Here is an 18,827-nt window from a genome sequence, read left to right as displayed (position 1 = left end):
CAGTGAAATGAAAAATAGTCCTTGCCTTCAAATTGTTTATGATCTATGGCAGGGGTCAGCAAATGCTGACCTTCTTCTGTAAAGGGCCAGAGAGTAAATATTTTCGGCTTTGAGGGACACTTAAGATCTCTGTTGCAAATTCCTCTTTCTTCAACCAATTCTATAAAAATGCAAAACCATTCTTGAGGTCTAAACAAAAAGGGGTCATGGGTCAGATTTAACCCATGGGCCCTAGCTTACTGACTCCTTATGTGTGGAAGAAACAAACTTTTAAAAACCACCAATTCCCATACATTTATTATGATTGAAGATGTGCTTAGGATACTTGGGGACGAGACACAGAAGAGCATTACCTAACTCTAGGGAATCGTGACTTCCTGGAAGTGGCAATGTTGATTTGAGACCTGAAGGATGAGTAAGAGTTGGTCAGGGTTAAAGGAGGTGAGTGCTATTCAAGGCAGAGGGAGCTGCCTATACAGAGGCACCAAAGCTTGACAGAGCTTGGTTCACTTTAGAAACTACAGAAGGGGAAACTAAACTTTACAGAGGTTAAGTAGTTTGCTCAAGATCACACACCTAGTAAGTGATGGAGCCTAAAATCTTAACCCAGCTGTGCCTGAGTATAAACCTATGCTCCTAACCACTGTATCATACTCCTGCCCTGGTACTAAAGCTATGTCTAAGATCTACTTCTTACTTTTTGCAAGTCAGCAGCTCTTTCTGGCTCACTTCTGATTCCCTTGGGGGTGAAAATGTCAAAGTTCTAGAAGGGCTTGCAAGACCTTAAAAATAAGACAGTGAATCAATAATGTTGGGTTGTCATGATTACAATCTAGTTCTCCCTTTAAAAATAACCCTTCCACCCAATAAAACCTAGCGCACATTGCTCAAATTCAGAGTTTGCTTATTTCTTCCTTACAGGAAAGGGTTTTTTCCCCACCTGGTAGCTAAGCCCTAGCACTGTGATAATGTAATTTCTTACCTTATTGTTATAGATTTATAATGAGATAATAGTACCCTTTGGTTTAGACTACATATGGTGATTGGTCCAAGTACTGTTCTGATCTTCATCACTCACACTGATGACCTTAGTCAAATGAGTTTACTCAGCACAGATTAAATCTGTCAATTTTTTTTATTGATTGCTTGGTGGATTTTTATTTTCCCCATGGTTTGGAAAGCTAGGTTAGCCATGCAGCAACTACTCCCTTAACGTCTGCCATGCACTCTTGGAGTCAGCAAGACTAAAGGTTGCAATAAGGAGGAAAAGGGAATGGGAATGGTCCAGACTTGCTGTTGCTGGCCTTCCACTGGTCAGTGGCTCTTAACCAGGCTGTGCTTTGTCACCCAGGGAGCTCTTTCAAAATACAGAATCTTGGCCCTATCCCAGACCTTCTGCAGGGCTGAAACCTGAGAATATGTATTTTTAACAAGCTCCCCAGGTTAAGAACCACTGCCTTGTGGGAATGGACAGATAGGTCCCTAATGAACTGATTGTTTTAAAAAATATATCAGACACTCTTGGTCTATGCATAGAAATTCTGCTGTTTTTTTACAGAAAAGGAAAAAACACAATCCTAAAATGCATCTGGAACGACAAAAGACCCTGAATAGCCAAAGCAATCTTGAGAAAGAAAAGCAAAGCTGGAGACACCACACTTCCTGATTTCAAACTATACTACAAAGCTATAGTAACCAAAACAGTATGATACTGGCATAAAAACAGATACATAGACCAATGGAGCAGAATCAAGAGCCCAGAAATTAACCCATACATATATGGTCAAATAATATTTGATGAAGGAGCCATTAATACTCAAAGGAGAAAAGACAGATTCTTCTTCAATAAATTGTTTGGGGAAAAATGGATATTCACATGCAAAAGAATGAAGCTGGACCCCTATCATACACCACTCACAAAAATTAACTCGATATAGATTAAACAGTTAAATGTAAGACCCGAAACCATAAAACTCCTAGAAGAAAACGTAGGGAAAAAGTTCCTTGACATTGGTCTTGGCAATGACTTTTTGGATATGACACCTAAAGCACAAGCAACCAAATAAAAAATAAAAAGTGGGACTACATCAAACTAAAAAGCTCTGCACAGCAAGATAAATGATCAGCAAAATAAAAAGACAACCTACGGAATGGGAGAAAACATTTTCAAGCCACCTAATAGGATAAGGGGTTAATATCCAAGCTATATAAGGAGCTTATACAACCCAAGAGCAAAATCATCATCGTCATCATCATCATAATCATCCAATTGAAAAATGGGCAAAGGATCTGAATAGACATTTTTCCAAAGAAGATATACACGTGGCCAACAAGTACATGAAAAGGTGCTCAACATCACTCATCATCAGGGAAATGCAAATCAAAACCAAAGTGAGATATCACTTCACACCTATTAGTATGTTTAATATCAAAAAGACAAGAGCTAAGCACTAGCAATGATGTGGAGAAGATGGAACCATTGTGCATTATTTTTGGGAATGTAAGTTGGTGCAACAACTATGGAAAACAGTATGGCAGTTCCTCAAAAAATAAAATAAAAATAGAACTACCATATGATCCAGAAATCTCCACTTCTGGGTATATATCCAAAGGGAAAGAAATTACTATCTTGATTTGTACTCCCATGTTCATTGAAACATTATTTACAATAACAAAGACATGGAAACACTTAAGTATCCCCTGATGGATGAATGTGTATATGTATATAATATATATAGGAATATTATTCAGCCATATAAAGAAGGAAACCCTGTCATTTGCAACAACATAGATGAATCTTGAGGGCACTATGCTAAGTGAAGTAAGTCAGACAGAGAAAGACAAATGCTGATGATATTACTTATAAGTAGAATCTAAAAACACCCGAAGTCATAGAAACAGAGAGTAGAATGGTAGTTGCCAGTGCGTGTTGGGTGGGGAGAGGGTGAGGGAAGTGAGTGAAAGTGGTCAAAGGGTACAAACTTCCAGTTATAAGATGAATAAGTCCTGGAGATGTAATGTATAGCATGGTGACTGTAGTTAACAATACTCTGTCTGTATACTTAAAAGCTGCTAACAGAGTAGATCTTAAAATTCTCACCACAAAAAATAAAAGTAACCATGGGAGGTAGCAACTATATAAAGTCATGGATGTGTTAACTAATCCTATAGTGATACTCATTTATATATATATATATATATATATATATATATATATATATATAATCTCACATCGTACACCTTAAACTTACACATGTTATATGTCAGCTACATCTTAATAAAGCTGAAAAATAAAAGAAAATTCTGCTTAAGAAGGGAGTATATTGAAGTTCATTGTTCTAATGTTTCAGTAACCTGTAAAATGGACTTTTGTTACTAATCAGTTGGATATCATCACAGTAATGAGTATGATGCTCTTTAGTGCTATACTTCCAGAAGAAATTAAACAAATAGCAAAGTGAGAGCTCAAACTGTAGTCAAAACAGGTTTATGGGGAGTTCCCTGGTGGTCCAGTGGTTAGGACTTGGTGATTTCACTGCTGAAGTCCAGGTTCAATTCCTGGTCGGGGAACTAAGATCCCACAAGCTGCACTGCATGGCCGGAAAAAAAAAGTTTTATGTATTTCAATAAGTTAAAGATGGCAGACAGATTACATGCATATATTACCCCTACACCCCAAGATAGCAAAAGAATACAAAAGATATAAATTCATGATGATGAAGAGAATGGGAGGGGAGCCATTAGTGGATGAATGTTGGATGAAAGCTGGAAAACAGATGGAGGTGTAGTAACTGATAAAGTAGTATAGAAGTCACAGTTTACAATACTTTCAGAGTGGCGATACAGTGAAAGTCACCCTTCCCTGCATAAATGCTGTTTGAAAAAGAGAATGAGTGAGTCGTAAGGCATAAGGGGGGAGGGAATAAATTAAGTCATTTTTAATAGAGTCCCCCATTATTCCCCCCAATCTGGTGGACAGAATACCTTGTGGTCAGAAATATCCTCCATGAGCTCCAAAAAATTGGAGTGTTGTTCTTTAAAGAGATTGAGAGGTCCAAGAGAAAAGGCCTCCACATTTTTACATTTAGGAAATCCCCCAACAAAATGACTAGCTCCCCATTCATGTATATGAAGCTTCCAATCACTTTTTTTAATGCCTCATTCTTCCATGGGAACAAAAAAAAATCAATGATCACCAAATATTTAAGGAAAACTTTCAACATGAAAGAATGATAAACAGATAGAAAAAAAAAGCAAGGACCCTTGAGAGAGAAAAAAAGAGGAGAGGCAAAACACCCTAATTAGTATACTAAGAGAGATTCAAGAAAACATTGCATTTATATAACAGGAATAGGATATTTGAAAATAAATAAAAAGAGGACAAGAAAGATATCTTGAAATTAAAAAAAATATGATTGCTGAGATAAATTTCAAGGGAAGATTTGGAATATAGAGTTGAGGAAATATCAAAGAAAGTAGCACAAGACTAAAAGAAGGAAAATGAGATAGAAAAAAATGACACATAGGAGGAAAACACAGAAGATCCAACGTTTTACTAATAGGAATTCAAGAGAGAACAAAGTAGAGAGAATTATCAAAGAAATAATACAAGAGAATTTTTCAGAGTATATTCTTATGAAATTTCAGAATACAAAGTATAAAGATATCCTCAAAGCTTCCAGAGAGAAAAACAATAACCTACAAAGAAATGAGAATGATATTGACATTGGACTTCTTTTTTTTAAATTGAAGTAGAGTTGATTTACAATGTCATGCTAGTTTCAGGTGTACAGCACAGTGATTCAGTTTTATATATATATGTACTTTTTCAGATTCTTTTCTTTTATAGGTTATTACAAAATATTTAGTATAGTTCTCTGTGCTATACACTAGGTCCTTGTTGGTTATCTACCTTATATATAGTAGTGTGTATTTGTTAATCTCTACCTCCTAATTTATCCCTCCCCTCCTTGCCCCTTTGGTAACCATGAGGTTGTTTTCTATGTCTATGAGTCTTTGTTTTTTTTTAGATTCTACATATAAGCAATTTCATTGATATTTGTCTCTCTGTCTGGCTTACTTCACTTAGTGTGATAATCTCTAGGTCCATGCATGTTGCGCAAAAGGCATTAATTCATTCTTTTTTATGGCTGAGTAATATTCCACTGTATATGTATACCACATCTTCTTTATCCATTCCTCTGTCTATGGACATTTAGTTTGCTTCTGTGTCTTAGCTATTGTGAATAGTGCTGCAATGAACATTGGGGTGCATGTATCTTTTCAAATTATAGGAGGTAACTACAAGAAGAAACAGCTAAATAAGTAGAAGGGGTTGTCCTGGAGGGCATAAATATGGGATGTGACGTGGTGGAGCAGAAGTCTGTTGCTTTGCATCATAAGCCCTCCTGTATTCTGTTTTAACCTTGTGTGTGTATTACTTTGATAAATACTTTTGAATTATTTAAGAAATTGAACTATTGAGTTTTTTCATGTTCTTGTCTGATAAAGATGGTCACCATGGATAATGGGATTTAGATCAGAAAAAAATTCCATTATCAAGCATTTGTTGAACACTTATTATTTGCCTAGCACCCTGCCAAGTGCTAAAGGGAGCTCCAAGAGTATTTAAGACAGTCTCTGTCCACAAGGAACTTGAAACCTAGTTGGGCAAAGCAAACCAGTACGTGAAACAATTAGAGAATGAAAATACATAGTAAAGTGTTGAACTGTTAGTATGCTAAATTATGCCCATTAGAAAATCTGGCAACAGAAAGATGAAATCAGATTGGATTGAAATTAGGGAGTGCTTCGGGTGGACCAGGGGATTGTTTCTGGCCTTAAATGATGGAAAAGATAGGAATAGGTCTAGAAGGTAAGGGTGTTAGAGGAGGGAAAGGCAACATGAACAATGACCTGGAGAAGATTTTTTTTTCTAATTTGTTATGTACTATTAGGAAGAAATTTTTATTCTTTCTAATATCACTAAAATCCTTTCTCTTTAAATCTCCCTAATTTAAAAACTTTCTCTGAGTGGATTATTTTTTTCTTGCTGACAGTGCAGTAAATTTTCTGTCACTTTGTAGAATGGGAACTGCCATTTACTAAATGAGCTTTTCTCTATTCTGTGCTCCTTTGGTGCCAAGTCTTAATAAAGACAGATGGGTATCCCCAATCATGCTGCTGCTTCCCATCTCAGGCTGATGAATATGAGACTGAGAGCCTGACCCTGTCATTGTCAAGTAATATAAAAGGTTTCATCCTTATTTATTGCCATACTTTAATTACTGGGGGAAAGGTATCAATTAAGAAACAAAGAATTTAAAATCATTTCAACAAAACCAGGATGTCTGAGCAAATTAAAACCATCTTTTTTCTTTTCCATTTTCTCTTCCTTGGTCGGGGAGAGTGAAGGTGGTGGAGTGATTAGTGTTGTTTGTGTTAAATTTAATTAATAGGAACTCACAGCATAATGTTCCATGAAGAATGTACATGTCAAAAGCCATGTGGTTATAGGTCTATCAATTCAAATATCTGGGTTCAATTCAATGGAAATTTTAGCCAAGTTATTAGACTTTACTGGTCATCCTGGCAATCATTTATGGACCTGGTTGGAATTAGTACATAAGCCTTTAGAGTGATTTCCTGGAACTAGCCCTGAAGATAAATTTTATAATATAGTCTGTGATTCCCTAAACCATTTGAGAGAATATGCTAGTTGCTCCCCATGTGTTGTCATATAATGTGGGAATACTAGGAACACCCCTTGCCCTCAATTCACCCAAAACTATTCCTCTCTTCTTTCTACTGTGCCAAATCTAAAATACCGTTCACTCATTCATTCATTCCTTGGTGGTAGGATTTTGTATCTCTAGAGACCTTCAGCTAAATTGTGTCTGCCCCCTCAGGTCAGATTTTATGGTTCCAATCGACTTCTAATACTTTAATGTGAAAAAATTTATCTGATTGCTTATGTGTGTGTGTGTAATGATTTTTTTGGATAAAACCCTTTTTTTAACAAGATAATACATGCTTATGATTAAAAAAGAAAATCTTAAGCAATATGTAAATATGTAAAGTGAAGTCTCTCTCCACTCTTCCTCTCACCTTTACAGAAGTAACCAATGTTTTAACAGAACAGTTTCATTTCTATATTTCTAGACTTTTTCTATGCATATGCAAATACATGTGTGTGTGTGTGTGTGTGTGTGTACACATATAAGGAATAGGGTTATAAGTATGTTGTTCTGCAATTTGTTGTCATTCAACCACATACTATGGACAGCCTTCCATGTCATTAGTTACATATTTACCTGTTCTTTTAAATGTCTTCCCTTTATTCCTTTATATATATATATATATAGCTTAAATTATTTGACCAATACCCCTTTGATGCACACTGGGTTGTCCAAAGTGCTGCTATTATAACACTGCAATGATTGTCCTTATATATACAGATCTCTGCACAGAAAAGTGAAATTGCTGGATTGAAGATATTCAAGCTAAAATGCTTCATTGATACAGCTAATTGCCTTCCAAAATGGGGTCACCAATTTATGTTGGGGAGGAAAAATTTTTCCTCTACACTTCTAGGTTCTTCTGGCTGGTCTGAGAATTAAATTGACATGAGACAGATCAACAGGAGAAAATCAAACAAAAGTTTAATAACATGTATACATGGGAGAGACGTAGGAGAAATGAGTAACTTGCCAAAAAGGCTGAAGCCCTCACCTTAGATACCATCTTCAGCTAAAGAAAAAAGAGGATGTTGGGGGGGGTGGGGTTTAGTACTTCAGAGGGGAGGAAGGCAATTCACAGGGAGATGGAAAAGCAAATATTTGGTTAGCAAATGTTTGCTGGGCCCTACAGAAACGATGGGATCCAGAGAGGAATTTCAACAAACAGACTTTGCTGGGTTCCTCCCTATCTACCACACCTAGTTCTACTATAGTTATCTATGGTAATATCTCCCTTCCTGAAATAGGTTCTCTATCTACATTCTTTAGGCAGTTAAGGGGAAGGTCAAAGGTTCTTCTTCCTGAGTCTTTTGGGCCTTGATTATTTTCAGCTTGGAAATAATCTGCATGCCAAAGAGATTTTGTGGTGGCAAATTTTGTTCCCCTACACTATGCTCCCACCAACATTGCATTGGCACAATCCTTTTCCACATGCTCCCTCCAGAGGTGGATAGAAACTAATAATTAATGTTTTTTTTGTTTCTGATTATAAAAGGACTACATTTCATTTGTAGATAAAGTTGGAAAACATAGACGAGTATTTAAAGTTAAAATATTCTGTATTCATATTAATCAGTAAGAATCATCCTTACACATTTGGTATAGTTCATTTCTACTCTTCTTTCTTTTTGTATATTGATAACCTTTAACATTCAAATGAAATATGTTCTGAGACAATGACAAGTCCCCAAAGTCTTGACTACCTCTATAACATATTTCACTCACAAAACACAATTTTTGCAGTGACTGTATTGTACTCAATAAAACAGTTTTCTAATCACTTTTATTTATTTTCATATATATCATATAGTGAATTTGTTCATATCAAAGATCTACACTACATGAAATTCAAACAGCTCTAAACTTTATTTATTAAAATTTTCTATTTACTGGCTAAGCATTATCTTATGTGTTTTTAATCTTTCTATCTACTTCCATCACTAGCAATTGCATTTGGCTTTTCTTTTAAGGCCACTCAAAAAAATGGAAAATAATGCCTGTTTGCTTTCATTCTATTATTCTTTTTTCTTCTATTCATTTCTTTTTGAACATTCATGTTTTCTGGTATGACACTGTAATTCTAAATTATTCTAGATTGCTCTATTCTTTCATGTATTTAGGATACATTTTTTCAAAATTCCTAGGCCTGAGGTAATAATGACTATTAATGATTGCCCAAATGACCTTTCCAAATGCATGGATCATCCCTGTTATATAGTACAAAACTGGATTTTTAAATGTCAAGGGTTTTTTTTTCCCATTTTTAGGATTGGATCTAATATACAAATCTACTTATGTCACTTTTCTACTTCAGTTGTCTTCTCCCCCCAGTTTTATTGAGAAATAATTGATACACAGCACTGTATAAGTTTAAGCTGTACAACATAATGATTTGACTTACGTACATCATGAAATGATGACCACAATAGGTTTACAGAACATCCGTCATCTCATATAGGTACAATATTAAAGAAATAGAAAAAAAATTTTTCCTTGTGATAAGAACTCTTAGGATTTACTCTCTTTCATATATAACATATAACATAACGTACAGTGTTAATTATCTTTATCATGTTGTACGTTATATCCATAGTACTTATTTATCTTATAACTGGGAATTTGTACCTTTTGACTGCCTTCATCCAATTCCCCCTCCCTCCATTCCACACCTCTGGTAGTCACAAATATGATCTCTTTTTCCATGAGTTTGTTTGTTTTTGAAGTATAATTGACCTACAACACTGTGTTAGTTCCTGGTACACAACAGTGATTTGATATTTCTATACATTTCAAAAGGATCTCTGTGATAAATCTAATTGTCATCTGTCACTGTACAACAACAAAGTGTATTTCATACCTGTGACTCATTTATTGTGCAACTGGAAGTTTGTGCCTTTTTTTTTTTTTTTTTTTTTTTTTTTTTTGCCACACGGCATGTGGGATCTTAGTTCCCTGACCAGGGATTAAACCCACACCCCCTGCAGTGGAAGCACAGAGTCTTAACCACTGGACTGCCAGAGAAGTCCCTGGAAGTTTGTACCTCTTAATCTCCCTCACATATTTCTCTCCTCCTTCCAACCCCCTCCCCTCTGGCAACCACCTGTTTGGTCTCTGTATCTATGACTCTATTTCTGTTTGGTTATGTTTGTTCATTTGTTTTTTTTTAGATCCACATATAAGTGAAATCATACAGTATTTAGTCTTTCTCTGTCTGACATTTCACTTAGCAAAATATCCTCTAGGTCCATCCATGTTGTCATAAGTGACAAGATTTCATTCTTTTTATGGCTGAGTAATATTCCATTGTGTGTGTGTGTGTGTGTGTGTGTGTGTGTATACCACATTTTCTTTATCCTTCCATCTATTGTTGGGCACTTAGGTTGCTTCCATATATTGGCTATTGTAAATAATGGTGCAGTGAACATAGGGGTGCATATATCTTTTTGAATATGTGTTTTCACTTTCTTTGTGTAAATACCTAGGAGTGGAATTGCTGGATCCTATGTCATTTCTGTTTTTAATTTTGAGGAACCTCCATACAGTTTTCCTTAGTGGCTTCGCTAATTTACATTCCCACCAACAATGCACGAAAAGTCCCTTTTCTCCACATCCTTGCTGACACTTGTTATTTGCTGTCTTTTTAATGATAGCCATTCTTTTTTTTAAATATGTATGTATGTATTTATTTATTTATTTATTTTTGGGTGTGTCAGGTCAGTTGCAGCACATAGCATCTTCACTGTGGTGTGCAGGCTTCTCTCTAGTTGTGGCATGTGGGCTCCAGAGTGTGTGGGCTCTGTAGTTGCGGCACGTGGGCTTAGTTGCCCCACGGCATGTGGGATCTTAATTCCCTGGCCAGGGATCGAACCCACAATCCCCTGCATTGGAAGGCAGATTCTTAACCACTGGACCACCAGGAAAGACCCTTGATGATAGCCATTCTGGCAGGTGTGAGGTGATATCTCACTGTGGTTTTGATTTGTGTTTCCCTGATTAGTGATGTTTGGGTATGTTTTGATGTGCTTCTTGGCCATCTGTCTTCTTTGGAAAAATGTCTATTCAGGTCCACTGGCCTTTTTATTTATTTATTTTTTTTCTGTACGTGGGCCTCTCACCACTGTGGCCTCTCCAGTTGTGGAGCCCAGGCTCCGGATGCGCAGGCCCAGCAGCCATGGCTCACGGGCCAAGCCACTCCATGGCATGTGGGATCCTCCCAGACCGGGGCATGAACCTGCGTCCCCTGCATTGGCAGGCGGACCCTCAACCACTGCGCCACTAGGGAAGCCCCACTGGCCATTTTTTAATTGCGTTGTTTGGTTTTTGATGTCAAGTTGTATGAGTTCTTTGTATATTTTGGGTATTAACCCGTTGTTGGATATATCATTTGCAAATATTTTCTCCCCTCTAGTATGCGGCCTTTTCATTTTGTTGCTAGTTTCCTTCACTGTGCAAAAGCTTTTTAGTTTGATGTAGTCCCATTTGTTTATTTTTGCTTTTGTTTGCCTTGCTTGAGAAGACATATCTAAAAAAGTGTTGCTAAGACTGATGTCAAAGAGCATATTGCCTATGTTTTGCTCTGGAAGTTTTATGGTTTCAGGTCTTATGTTTATGTCTTTAATTCATTTTGGGTTTATTTTTGTATGTGGTGTAAGAAAGTAGTCCATTTTGATTCTTTTACATGTAGCTGTCCAGTTTTCCCAGCACCATTTTTTGAAGAGGTTGTCTTTTCTCCATGGTATACTCTTGCCTCCTTTGTTGTAGATTAATTGCCCATATAAGTGTGGGTTCATTTCTATACTCTCTATTCTGTTCCATTGTCAGTTTTGGTACCAGTACCATACTGTTTTGATTATTGTAGCTTTGTAGTATAGTTTGAAATCAGGGAGCATGATACTTCCTATTTTATTCTTCTTTCTTAAGATTGTTTTGGGTCTTAGGGCCCATTCTGTGTCTTTTGTAGTTCCATATAATTTCTTTGAATTTATTTATTTTATTTATTTTATTTTTGGCTGTGTTGAGTCTTTGTTGCTGCAAGCGGGCTTTCTCTAGTTGCAGTGAGCAGGCTTCTCATTGTGGTGGCTTCTCTTGTTGTGGAGCATGGGCTCTAGGCACGCGGGCTTCAGTAATTATGGCTTGCAGGCTCTAGAGCACAGGCTCAGTAGTTGTAGTGCAGAGGCTTAGTTGCTCCATGGCATGTGGGATCTCCCTGGACCAGGGCTCAAACCCATGTCCCCTGCATGGGCAGGCGGATTCTTAACCACTGCACCACCAGGGGAGCCCTCCATATAAATTTGAGAATTATTTGTTCTATTTCTGTGAAAGATGCTATTTGTATTTTGATAGGGATTCCATTGGACCTGTAGATTGCCCTGGGTAGTATAGTGATTTTAATAATATTAATTCTTACTGTATTCTTTCAGGTATTTAGGATACATTTTTCAAAATTCCTAGGCATGAGGTAATAATGACTATTAATAATTGCCCTAATGACCTTTCCAAATGTGTGTATCATCCCTGTGTTATCCAATACAAAATAGGATTTTTAAATGCCAAATTACTTTCTTTTCATTTTTAGGATTGGATCTAATATGCAAATCTGGTCATGTGACTTTTCTACTTTCGTTGCGTTTTCTTTTTTTTCTTTTTTTTTTTGTGGTACGCAGGCCTCTCACTGTTGTGGCCCCTCCCATTGCGGAGCACAGGCTCCGGATGCACAGGCTCAGCGGCCATGGCTCATGGGCCCAGCCGCTCCATGGCATGTGGGATCTTCCCAGACCGGGGCACAAACCCATGTCCCCTACATTGGCAGGCGTACTCCCAACCACTGCGCCACCAGGGAAGCCATCGTTGCCTTTTTTAAAAAAACTTTCACAAAAATGGTATCATACTGGACATATTATTGTACAGTATACTTTGATTTTTAATTTAATAATTCTTTGTAGTAATCTTTTCTATTCAATACATAGAGATTTATCTCATTCTTTTCAATAGCTGGATAATATTCTACAAAATGGCATCCCTTAATTTACTCAACCATTACCCTACTGATGAACATTTAGGGTTTGGGGGGTTTTTTTAGTTGTTTGCTTACTATAAACCATATTCCTTGGGTCAACAACTTGTTTCAGTTTACCTGGGACTTTCCTGAGTTTAACACTGAAGTCCCATGTGCCAGGAAACTCCTCAGCAATGGGCAAACTGGGACAGTTGATCACTCCACTCTTACATCTTCCTACCTCTATTCTTACCTACTGGCATTTTGTTTGTGCCACATACTTTCCCAGAACTGGGATTTTGAGGTCATCTCATTGCTTTTATACATTACACTTTGTAGGAAGTCCTATTGGAACGGGACCCAGGTAATTTTTCAAGTGGGGAATGTGGAGAACAAGTCATAGAGTATGGCTCTGGTCCATATTAGAAGCCATAATAAAAATCTTTTAGCATTAGGCCATTTGAGTGGGGGAAGAGAGGATTACAGAAAGGGCATGAAGATTGCTCAGTGGATAAAGGAAAATGCAGAAGGACCCAAAAAATAAATTTCGCCCTCATATTTTTGCCTAGAATAAGTACTGCTATGTAGAACCACTAGTTTAAGGACATAGCAGTGAATTAAGGATCTGTAGACCTGTCTTATTTAATAGCTTTGCATCTCAATTTTTTTATTCAAATAGGAAGAAGTAGACATTCACCTTTTTCTCATATCCTAGAGGTGTTAGACGGCTAAATTCCAGTGTTTATAAAAGTACCTTGAGCTACTTAAGCTATTAAAAAGGTTATAAAAATATGAAATACTTGTCCTGGTAATCCACAGATGTCTTCTTGCCTTGTTCACAGATGCTGGGTTATATTAGCATCTCTTACTTAATATTGAGCAAACAAGGTTTCAGTAGGCCTATTTAATAGATACATGTACAGCTTCTTTTGCCATCGGAGGTAGTGCATTTCAGAGAGAAGATTCTCATTATTATTTGCCTTATGCTTTAAGTCAGGCAACAATTAAGGAAGCAAGAACATCTGCCTTCCAGGACCTGGTACTCATCTGTCAATTCTAAAATAGTTTCAAGGCAATTTGTTAGGTAGTGCTGGCTGAATGATTGGTTTTCCTGTGATAATTGCCAATGTATTTCCTGTAAGGTCTGAAGATGGAGAGGCAGAGGGTTAGGGAAGAACATTCTAGGGCTATTTATAATCTTCTTAGATCAACTCTTCAGGAATTATCAGCTTTAGAACACCAGAAAAGAACAGCAACTAATCTACCAAACTGTTGTGGAATAACCAAAGCCTGAGAAGCTGCATTTGAGCTACCCATTTAAGAGAGACAGAACTGTAAAAGACCTTGCAAACTAAATCCCAAGCTATAGAATAGTCTCTATGGGAAGTGGTCAGATGGCCTAGTAAAAGCAAAGATTCAGAGACCCTGGATTTAGGATCTGTTTCTGCTGAGTGGCTATGAGACCTCAACCACAGAACACAAGTTTCTCATCTGTTAGATGTGGTTAGTAATACCTGTTTTACCTGGAGAGGCAGTATAAGGTAGCCTTTAAGAGTGCAAGACACAAATCTAAATAATAAAAGAAACAAATGAATATAACAAAACAGAAACAGACTCACAGATACAGAGAACGAACAAGTGGTTTCCAGTGGGGAGAGGGGTGAGAGGAGGGGCAAGATAGGGGAAGGGGATTAAGAAGTACAAACTACTAGGTATAAAATAAGATACAAGGATGTAATGTAAAACACAGGGAATATAGCCAATATTTCATAATAATTTTAAAGAGAGAGTATAATCTATAAAAATATTCAGTCACTATGTTGTACACCTGAAACTAATACAATATTGTAAATCAACTATACTTGAATTAAAAAAAAAAGAATGCAGGCCACAGAACCAAAGTGCTTGGTTGGAATCTTGGCTTATTTGTCACTTATATGCTGTGTGACCTTGGGCAAGTAACTTAACTTTCTGAACCACAGTCTCTTATTCTGTCAAATGGAGTTAACAATGACATTGGCTCCCAAGGTTTGTTGGAGGATTATTATAATTCATGTGAAGTGCTTAGAACTATGTCTCACACATTTTACCATCAACATTTACCAAATGTCAGCTGCTATCATATATGATGCTTCAAATCATAAGCTCAACTCAAGATCTAGCCAGACTGCACCCAAATCCTGGCTCTGCCAATAAATAACCTTGTAAAATTACTTAACTTCTTAGACCCTCCGTATTTTCCTCTGCAAAATGGGAAGAGTAATGTAACAACCTCAGAGGGTTACTGCAGGTATTACATAAAACATTCCATGTAAAGGGCTTAGAACAATCCCTGGTACATAGTTAGTATTCAATAATTATTATTTTTCTCCAAGAGTCTTGATGTAGGCCACACTTATTATATTAAGAGTGTTCCTTTTTCTGGCTTTACCCATCCCTACCCTTTGGTGTTTGCCATCTTCTATGGCCCATCTTCATCATTGTGGTTTTTTTCTTTTTTTCTTTATCAAAACCAGCTTTCAGGACCTTTTTAAATGCTGCATAAATGTTTAGCTGTCCTTGAGGCTTTGCAATTTAGCTGAACTGTAAGCTGGAACTAAAGGGAATTTCAAATTTCAGACTGAGGTTGAGCGAAGACTGTGGGGCTTTTTGGGAAGAAGTCAGCATGACAGGTCCTATTTAGTATTCCATAGTTATTGTGAGAAAAACGTGAGCTATTAGTACATGCAAAAATCCAAAAATATTGTGCACATACCAAATGTCCAACAGAAGGGACTGTTACCCTGCAGCTTTTCTTGACAACTCACAGATTACAGACAATATTAAATGAATGCTTCCTGTGTGCTGAGCTCTGCATTATCTCAGTTATGCATTACACCAATCCTATGTGGTAGGCATTAACTTCATTTTACATTTTAAAAAATAGGTATATACTTCAAGAAGTTTAATTGATTTATCCCAAGTTCACATAGCTCATAAATGATGGAGCCAGGAATTAGCAAATTTCAAATCCCCTGATCTTTCTACCCTACCACATTTAAACAATTTTTATTCTCAGAACACAGTGTCACGGAGTACGAATCACTCTGGGGATTCAGAGATCTGTCTGGTAGCCTGGCAGAACAAGCAGAGAGACTGCTGAGCATTTTTCTTACTACTGCATCTCCCTGGCCAATCTCTGGCCCTATCCAGCCAAAAGGACTGCAGTGGTGAATACCCTGTTATTCATTTTGAAATGTATGTTCCCAGAGTCCCAACTGGGCCCAGACGGTAGACTAAACTGTGATCCAAGGTGCTGATTTTAGAGATTTGGTATTTGCACAGATGTGTCTGCAATAATGAAAGAAGGAAACCCAACTGATGATTGAGTAGATTGTTCTTCCCTTGGGTCCTACGAGACCAGAATAAGAGCCAGATCAGCATAGTGCTCCTCCCAACAACTGTGTGTTGGAAATATGTGGCTACTTATCTAACTTCACCTCTGGGATTGAGGCTAGACACCAGTTTATTGTGAAACTGGCTGATAAGATGGGTCAAGATATGCTTCGTACGTTAAAAATAATTCCTTTCTGTGGAGACAGTAAGAACAGATGTTGAGGCATAGGTAATAGACATAGACATAGCTTTTACTGGTTGTTGGCTCCTGTTTTCCAAAGAGTACCGTCGAGACTTTCCCTAATACTTTCTGCAGGTTGGATTCTAGGGGTATGTCTTAAGGAGGGCTTGCTGTTCTTGCAGTATAAACATTCCTCAGGATGGAGTTTACGATGGTCTTTTGTTAAATGTAACACTGGTTCATAGGGGATTATGTCTTGGGAGGACTTTGTGACCTCATTGCAATGCATACTTTATCAGTGGTGAATAAAAAAGAATGACTATTTACCTTTTCCCCAAATAATATCATGGGATGAGGACCACTCTGAACCAAAAGCCATAGGGACTGAGAGATTCCATGTCATGAACAAAGGTTAACTAACATCTGCTCCCAGACCTCAAGTTGTTTGCAATCTAGTCGAAGAGACAAACACATCAGTATATTTAATACAAAGCAGAATGAAGTGCATGCTAGGCAGACTTATCTAAGTAAAGTGACTAAGTGCTAAGTAAAGTGACTTGAAAGTATGGAGGAAGGTTAAGTTAGTTCTGCCTGAGGACACTAGAGAAAGCTTCACAGAAGAGTTAGCCCTTGACCTGGGCCTTAAAATATGAGTTGAGATTTATAAAGAAGATGCAAGGAAGGATATTCCAGGCTGAGGGAATCCCATGATCAAAGACACAATATGTGGAAGCAAATGCCATTTTTAATTTTTTTCCCCTTGACAGTAGTGAGTTATATAGCTGTGTAGTCCAAGCACATAGTGTGTTCAGCCACCTGTGGAGGCTGGTGAGTCTGAGTCCAGAAGTAGGGGCTGAGCACTGAACTTCAGTGACACTCACCACTCTATTCCTGGACTTTGTTTTGGAGGCTAAGCAGGGAGAAGGTGATGGAGTAGTTGACAGCCCTTCTGTTATGGACTGAATGTGTCCCCTCAAAATTCATATGTTGAAATCCTAATCCCCCAGTGTGATGGTTTTTGGAGGTGGGGACTTTGGAAGATAATTAGGTCATGAGGGTGCAGCCTTCATGAATGGGATTAGTGAGTGACCTTATAAGAAGAAACATGAGAATTTTCTTCCTGTCTCTGCTCTCCACCATGTGAGGATACAATGAAAAGTCATATTTTGTTATAGCAGCCTGAGCTGACTAAGATATATTCTGTTCCCAGGACTGGCCCTTATACTTGGAAAAGTTGAGGATTAGGGAGCCAGCAGGCATCCTATGGAGCATAGTACAGTTTTGCTATAGAATAAACTCTTGATTGTGTAGAGAATCACTAGTAAATTGAATATTTAAATAGGTATAAAATTAAATTTGGTCTCATTATTTCAAACTCCTTACTTGACTCTTCCTGTAACTTCTTAAAAGAAAAATGCATGTGTCTTTTGTTTATACTGCATCCTTCTACACCTTTCAAGTGAAGGTAAAAAGATCAAATGGTGGCCCAGAGGAGAAACAAGGACTCTGGAAAATCACAAAATGTGTATGATGATTTGCTGGGGCATCAAAGGGGATAAGTGTAGCATCCAACACACACCCGTGTCAGACCAGAAGCATGGCCCAATAGTGTATCTCTGATTGCCCTCCAAAGAGTTTAGGAAACAATGATGTTTCCTGAACTTGGGTTATTTGAAAGATCCTTTAAATATGGATTCCTGATATAAAAATCAATATTAGATTTGTCAATAAAGCTAAAGTGTTCTTTAGGAAGATTGACTGCATTCATTAGTGCCAAGCATTAATAACTAAGTATTACAGAGTATTACTTGTAAAGTGAGAATTTGAATGAAAGGGCTACCTATTTACAGCAGTGTAGTAGTAGTCTGGATTAAATGTATGTTAAATTTATAGACAGATTTATACATTGTTTTTTGAACATGGTAATATAATTTGACTGATTCTTTATGATCAAAAAAGTAATGAATGAGAGTTTTGACAATTTCACATGAAAATCGTCACAGTGGAGTTCTATCTTACTCAGGAGTTGGATTCTTAATTCAGTAGATAAGGCAAAAATCACTGTGACACTATTAATTGCCTACCCAATATCTACTTTCTTCTTCCTCCTTAGTGACAGAGATTTTTCCTGGATAGTAATATGCTCATCAGAAATTACATTTCTCAGCTTCCATTTCAGCTAGGGATGGTTAATGAGACCTAATGTGGACCTTATTAGGAGGAACTTGCAGGAAAGCAATTTAAGATTGGACAGACTGCTGGTGAGTCCCATATTGCCCTCTCTACCTCTCATATTTCCTGCGTGGGATGTGAACTTGATGGCTGGAGCTCTAGTAGCCATTTTGAACCTTGAAGTAACCTTAAGGATGGAAGCAGCACTAAGGATGGTAGAGCAGAAATAGGAGCCTGTCCCTGGTGACACTTAAGGCCATTATATCATCCCTGCACGCCTGTCTCTAGACTACTTTCATATGAGTGGCTAATTACTTGCTTTTTAAAATGCTATAGTTAAGTCTCTGTTATTAGTAGCTGAATGCAC

This window comes from Mesoplodon mirus (genome assembly GCF_964341445.2).
Source record: "Mesoplodon mirus genome assembly, chromosome: X".
NCBI classification, from domain to species: Eukaryota; Metazoa; Chordata; class Mammalia; order Artiodactyla; family Ziphiidae; genus Mesoplodon; species Mesoplodon mirus.
The sequence above is the reverse complement of the archived record's forward strand: the minus strand, read 5'-3'. Positions refer to the sequence as shown.